The sequence below is a fragment of the Coenobita brevimanus genome, chromosome 19 (genome assembly GCF_032717465.1).
Source record: "Coenobita brevimanus isolate Jiangsu-jjx chromosome 19, ASM3271746v2, whole genome shotgun sequence".
NCBI lineage: Eukaryota > Metazoa > Arthropoda > Malacostraca > Decapoda > Coenobitidae > Coenobita > Coenobita brevimanus.
The window spans coordinates 25,930,822-25,938,776 of record NC_136972.1 but is presented as its reverse complement, the minus strand read 5'-3'; positions in this window follow the sequence as shown (position 1 = coordinate 25,938,776).

Here is a 7,955-nt window from a genome sequence, read left to right as displayed (position 1 = left end):
AGGAAAAGACGAGGGGGAGATTTCCTATGCCGTTTAGTGATTATCGGACGCTCACTCATCATTACATCATTCCGACTCGTTTCATTAGGCTCTCGCTACTTCAAGACGCTGGCAGCTGATAGTAGTAGCGAGATTAAGATATAAGAAAATCATAGTACTTAGGGGGTTAATGGAAGATTGTTAGATGCATATTCACAGGCTAATCACCCCACTGCTATTAACCCCTTCTGTCTCATGGCGCGTTTTGTTCTTGCTGTCTCTTAATGATTACCTTAGAATAGACTTTTGATGCTGAATGGTTTGGCTATACCCTCCATTGAACCCTTAATATGAGAAGCCTTAAGACAAATAAAACCGTCAAGAAATAAATAAGCTTAAAATGACTACCGATTTGAAGGCTTTTGCTGTGCTCCTTAGGTTACAATGACTTCTTTCTAGTGTGATTCGTTCCTACCTCCAGACGATTTAGTTCAGGGAAGGAGAAAGCCCATTGTAGGGACGGATTTTTATTTAGTTACAGCCTCCATTAACCTTTTTCTTATGAGAGGTGTATATTATGGTGAATAATAGTAAGAAATAGTAGGAATATTAAAGAAATGGTTCGTACTTAAGGGGCTGAGTGCTGAATCCACCTCTCTCTCTCTTTCTCTCTCTCTCTCTCTCGTTAGGCATTAAAGCACGCATCTCTGTTAATAAATGCACTAATAAAGAAAGTAATGTAGTTGCCTCACATGAATAGTAAAGGAGGAAAAGAGTGCAAGGATATCAGCCGTGCAAGTTAATAGAGATTGCATTTAAAATCCAGTAACAATTTTCCTGTTATCACTTCCAGCATCTCCCACAGCCACTCTCAGCCAATCACAGCCATTTATCTCTCGTATCAGTCCCTCTCAGTCTCTCTCCTCAGCTGAGTAAAATCGTCTGGAGGGAGCAGTGATATAATCGTCTGCAGGAAGAGATAAGATAACGAAAAGAAACCCTAGCAACGAAGAGGCTTTTTGAGATTTTTTTTTTACTACGTTTAATTTTTGTAATTCCTCCAAGACTATGGAAATATTTTAGAGATGTCTGTCAGAATATTTAAGACGTTTTGGTACCCCTTAAAAGTTAGGATTTTTCTCACATTAAGAGAATCTTCTGATGTTAGCCTGAAAAAGATTATTCATAACAATATAACTCATTTTTAACATCATGAGATTGTTTGGGTTATAGTTGTTCTCTCTCTCTCTCTCTCTCTCTCTCTCATTGTCTTCCTCCAGGTGTTCTTGACCACAAAATATACCATGATCGCTGGTTTGACAGTGTTCGATATTGTGTGTGTGTGTGTGTGTGTGTGTGTGTGTGTGTGTGTGTGTGTGTACGGTGCATTGTTTAAGGATGTCTGAGTGCGTTTTTCCTGTCATCGATATTTTGTGTGTGTGTGTGTGTGTGAGAGAGAGAGAGAGAGAGAGAGAGAGAGAGAGAGAGAGGCGAAGAGAGCTCTACACGTCCTACGCTTCTTCCCCCCCCCTTTTTTTTTTCTTTTTTGGGTTACTGTGGAGATAATGTTTTGTGATACCTCTCTTATAGTCCCCTGTTTGGAATATAAGGTTAACCAATCACCTCTGTGGTTTGTTAGTGAGTAGGGTGACAGATGGTTGGCTGTGTCATGGGTTTGTGTGTGTCCAAGCTTTCTCTGTACACACACACACACACACACACACACACACACACACACACACACACACACACACACACACACACACACACACACACACACACACACACACACCGATATACCCACTCACGTATATTCTCTCTCTCTCTCATTTTGTCATCATTCAGTGTCACCTGCCCTAAATAACAATGCTTCTTTATTTACTCTCTTGTTACCTTGCCCCCGACCTCTAATTTTTTCCTGTCACACGTCTCAAAATTAAGATTCTGTACTGTCTGCTGTCTAATGCTGCTGTGCTGTCTCCTGTCTGATACTGATTGTCTTGTCTCATGCTTATTACACCTTTAAACCTGTTCTGCAGTACATGGGGACTCTGTGTCTCTTACTAATGGTTAGCTTGTGTCATGTTCTTGTCCCTAAATTATTTTCTCTGTTTTAATCTCAGAAGTAAAGATTCACCTGTCTTCTGATTCGCCTTTTGCCACCTAGGGACAGGAATACGTGAAGCGGAGACATTTTCATAAAGTTGCTAAAGGAGGGGATACGGGTTTTTACCTTTGAGATTCGGCGACTGTGAGACGATAGGCGAAGAACGGTACACTCTAGTATTACTCTTACATAAAGCCTAGTGTGGCATTTTGAGTTTTGAGTCAATGGTGATGTTTCTGTGTCGTCTCTCTCTCCTTGTATCCTGTCTCAAAACAAGGTAGTTCTCAGTCTCTCGCTTAATGATGAGGTTACGTTTCGCTCACTCGTTTATTTCGTTAATTTTCTTTCCATAACACTAGGTCTGTATGTCTTCAGTCAAATGATCTCTCACGTTTTTCTTGTTACGGGTCTCACAGTACTAAGGTGCTCCTGTGTTTCCTGTCTGATGCTGATTGTCCTGTCGTGTGTGTGTGTGTGTGTGTGTGTGTGTGTGTGTGTGTGTGTGTGTGTGTGTGTGTGTGTGTGTGTGTGTCTCTGTGTGTGTGTGTGTGTGTGTGTGTCCTTGTTAACCTGTCCAGCAGTACAAGGTGAGATTCCCTGTCTCTCCAATCATAAGCCTGTTTATGCCCATTCTCGTGTTTATTTAATTGAAAATCACGGTTTGTCTTTTTGCTAATGGTCTTCATGTACCTTCACTGTATCGAGTTACCAGATTTATTGATTTTTGGTGTTGTGCTACTTCCTGTCAGTTACTGTTTTGTCAATCAATCAATCAATCATTTCCTGTGGCACCCTCGGGGATGCATAGGGCCTCGATGAACTCACACCACCACATCCTATCCTGTGCTAACTCCTCAAGATCTCCCCAACATTCTTCCTCAGCTTCCCGTCTCATTGTCCTCACCCACGTCTCTTTTGGCCTTCCCCTACCTCTCCTACCAAGTGCCACCCACCCTGGTGTACCTCGTACTATTCCCTGTCTCCTATACACATGTCCTAGCCACTTCCATCCTGAGAATCTAACATATTCATCGATCGGCTGCACTCCCGTTATTTCTCTAATTCTACTATTTGGTATCCTTTCCCACCACTTAACTCCTAATATTCTTCTAAGTCCCTTATTTTCAAACACCAAGAATTTATTTTCCATAGTCACTGTGCTGTACCAAGACTCGTGTCCATAAATTAAGATACTCCTAACCATTACCTTATAAAGTTTGATTTTTGTATGCACAGAAAAATTGTTATTATTCCAAATATTTTTAAGCATTCCCATTGCCTGATTAGCCTTCTTTAACCTTTCCTCGAATTCAAAGTTCAAAGAACCATCCTTGGCTAAATAAGTACCTAAATATTTAAACCTATCAACTTGCTTTACAACCATACCTCCAATTACACATTCCTGCGCATTTTCCATATTCATATTGATTATTTCAGTTTTTCCACAATTAATAACCAAACCCACCTTGCAACCTTCACTCACCAAACAGTCCAACACTCTCTGCATCTCTTCTGGCCCATCACAAATCAAAACTATATCATCTGCATAATCTAAATCCAAAAGTTTCCTGTTCTCTCCCCAAAGTATACCTGCACCGGTTTCTGTTCCAACGCGTTTCATAATGTAATCAATGACCAATATAAATAGTAAAGGCGATAGAACACCACCTTGAATTACTCCGGACTTGACTTCAAACGAATCACTCAGACAACCATCAACCATCACTTTACAACCATCACTTTACTGTTTTGTCATTTATCTTTTTCTTTATTATTTTTTTTTAACGAAAGATAAACAGAGGGGAGGAAAACCCAAATTAAAAAATATATATACACCCGATTACAGGTGTCTTCAGTTCAGCAATATAGAGAGATTTGTCTGTTATGGATGTTTCCCTTTGCTATTCAGTCTAACAATACAAGATAGCTGTCTTTGATCTGTGTAAAGGTAATAATGCTCCGTGTTCCTGCCTGTCGTCTTCTCGTGTCGTGAAACTGGGTACCTCTTTCTCCCGTATAACCAGGTCGTTTTTGTCTCTTATTGTTTCTCCTTGTTAACCTGTGCAATATAATAAGGTTTTTCTCTGTCTCCTGTCTGATGTTGACCTTGTTTCGTGTTTCTGTCGCTCATTCTTCTCTCAATAAATCATAGTGCATTTTTCGCTTGCCTAATGATTTTATATTGTGTCTTTTACTCGTAAAACACACACACACACACACACACACACACACACACACACACACACACACACACACACACACACACACACACACACACACACACACACACACACACACACACACACACACACACACACACACACACACACACACACACACACACACACACACACACACACACACACTACAGTATAAGGTGTTTTTTATTTTTCAAGGAAGAAGAAACCAAAGGCCAGGAGCCTGCAAAAGTTCCCTGCAAGAAAAAACAAACACAAGATAACAGAGAGCCAACTTTAAGATCCGTTCATATATTCTCTCTTATGATTTTTTTTTCTTATCACTGTCCTTCATTATAGTTTCACAGATCTAGATGCGTCTGTCTTGTTTAAGGACATTTTTTTTCTGTCTCATATCTCTTTTAACCTGTCCAGCGATGCAAGTTGAATTTCTGTCCCCTGCGTATGATACTCCAACAGTACAAGTTCTCTGTCACCCGTCTAATTATGATACTGTTCCAAGTCTCTCGTTTGTTCTGGTATTAAAAATGAAGATGCGCCTGTCCTCGTGTTTGCCCCTTCCGTGTTAACCCGTCCTACAAGATCATTCTGTCTCCTGCCTAATGATGAGCTTGTTTCTTATCGTTGTTGTTTGTTTCACTTTCACAAATCAAGTTTTGCCTGCCTCTGTTTATTTTTTGTTATCTGTTGTCTTTCTCCTTGTTACGTGTCCGACAAGTACAAGTTGATTATTTGTCCCAAGTCTAATTACGATACTGTTCAGTGCCTATTTGCTCTGGTCCTTAAATAATCAAGGTGCGCCTGTTTCTTAACCCCTTGTATACGGCGACTCATTCTATTTTTACTATTATCAGAGAGTTTTATTCAGCTTAGGAAGGATCTCTGATAGTAGAGGAGTTGATTAAAGCTGTTCTGTATCTAACCCCTCTGGTCCTAAAAATCTCCCTTAGGCTTAACGAAATCGTCTGGATGTCGTAGGAAAGTAGAAAATACGTCACAGGATTGAAGGGGTTATATAGCCTTTTTTTGTGTCCCATTTCTTTTTCCTTTTGTTCTGTTCTAAAACTACAGTTTCTCTCTCTCTCTCTCTCTCTCTCTCTCTCTCTCTCTCTCTCTCACACACACACACACACACACACACACACACACACACACACACACACACACACACACACACACACACACACACACACACACACACACACACACACACACCTCACCCCACCGCCTGTCCTATCATCCTTCCTATCGCAATCTAAACCCGTCCCGCCAGCCCCGTCTCCTGTCTCATTGCTTCACCTGTCTGGGGGCGGATCAAGCCATTCTCCCGTCATCACCTGTCTCACCTGTCACACCTGTCTCATAAAAGCAAGATGGATCCGTCACCTTTGTCACTCTATCTCTCAGTCTGTCCTTGTTGCTTACGTCATCTCTGTCTCGTCTGTTTTCGTCACTCACTCCTCCATCTCTCGTCTCTCCCTGTCACTCACCCCGTCTTTCAGTCTCTCGTCTCTCCCCGTCACCTGCTGTTATAAAAGATGTTTTTTTGTTGTGGTCCTGTGTCTGTGTGATAGATGGTAACACACGCACATTGACACACACACACACACACACACACACACACACACACACACACACACACACACACACACACACACACACACACACACACACACACACACGCACACACACACACACACACATACATAAATACACTTTCATACACAGCCAAACGAACGCATGGGACTCCCTGTGTCTGTCCGTCTGTCTGTCTGTCTGTCTGTCTGTCTGTCTGTCTGTCTCTCTCTCTCTCTCTCTCTCTCTCTCTCTCAGCTAACGGGTTGAGACAGACTGACAGGTAGCTTTAATCATGCACCAGGTAAAGAGCGAAAGTCAACAGAGACCGACAGGTAGAAGATTGAGAGATAATTCCTGTTTTAATGGGACAGAGAGAGATGCCCAGGTAACTGAGAGAGACGGGTAATACATAAGTTTCTTGAGACAGGAGGCGAGACAGATATGAGACATTGAAGTTTTTATTAAGGAAGGAGTAGACAGAGAAGGGTTGCATAATAAAGAGGGTGAAAGTGGCTTCGTGTTTATATTTATTTGTGTATGCGTTAGGGTTTTAAGCATGTACTTGTGTAAATGTGGATAATTCATTCGTGTGTGTGTGTGTGTGTGTGTGTGTGTTTGGTCAGGGAGGTCTGCCATTAAAGTGCAGCTCGACACGCGTTCCCCGGATAATTACCACAATCAAGGGAACTCATTAGATGCGACAGGAGTGGACATTAACACCACATTAGTTCCCCTTAATCTCAACACTAAAAGCCTTCGTCGCTACCTCCACACACCTCTCACCTTTACTTACCTCCATCTTTGTCGTCTCTCGTCATAAGGGTGAGTTTCCCTCTCTCTCTCTCTCTCTCTCTCTCGTACTTTAGTCTCAAGTCCTTTTCTTCTTTCCTCTCCTTCCTGTCTCTTTTCCTTCCGTCCGTTTCTTTCCTCTCCTCCTTTCTTTTCATTTCGTTCTCGTATCCTTTTGTCCCTCTCTTACTTCTCTCCTATCTAAATCCCTCTCCTCTTTTTCTTCTGATATTCTCTTCCGTTCCTCTTATTTCTTCCTCTCCTTTTCCCTTCCTCGCACCACCTACACCACATCCACACCCTCTCTCCAACAACCACTCTAACCACCCACACTCTCCCATTTCTTTATCTACACTCTTGTATCAATCACACCCACATCCACGCTTCCACATCCGCATCCACTCTCCTACCATTCATGTCTTCTCTCTCTCATCCAGTCTTTCACCATCCATATCCACTTTCCCGGTACTTACCCAGTCGCTTTGCCACCCACACTCACTCTCCTTGCTACACACACACACACACACACACACACACACACACACACACACACACACACACACACCTATACCATCTCATACTACACACACCTACACCACCTACACCCCACCCCCTGCATTTACCACCCACAGCCACTGCCTTCTCCCCCAACAGTCACACCCATTCCTGTTTGTCCACCCCCTCCCCCATCACCTTTGCGTCCCTCCCCCCCTCGTGTGTACCTACTCATTCTCCTCGCCGTTCACTCCCCACCCTCTCCGCCCATCCACACCCACATCGCATCCTTTCCCTTCATCATTCCTTCCTTACCGACATCCACTTAACATACACCTTACACTTTTATTCTTACACATCACTCCACTTACACTCCGCACACACCTACTCTTCTCTTCGACTCTGCACACTTTCCGTCTACGTCCACACCTGTTCTACCTTTCTGTTATTCCCTCACCTTCGCACCCTCACACACCTGCCACTCCTACACACACACACACACACACACACACACACACACACACACACACACACACACACACACACACACACACACACACACACACACACACACACACACACACACACACACACACACACACACACACACACACACACACACACACACACACACACACACACACACACACACACACACACACACACACACACACACACACACACACACACACACACACACACACACACACACACACACACACACACACACACACACACACACACACACACACACACACACACACACACACACACACACACACACACACACACACACACACACACACACA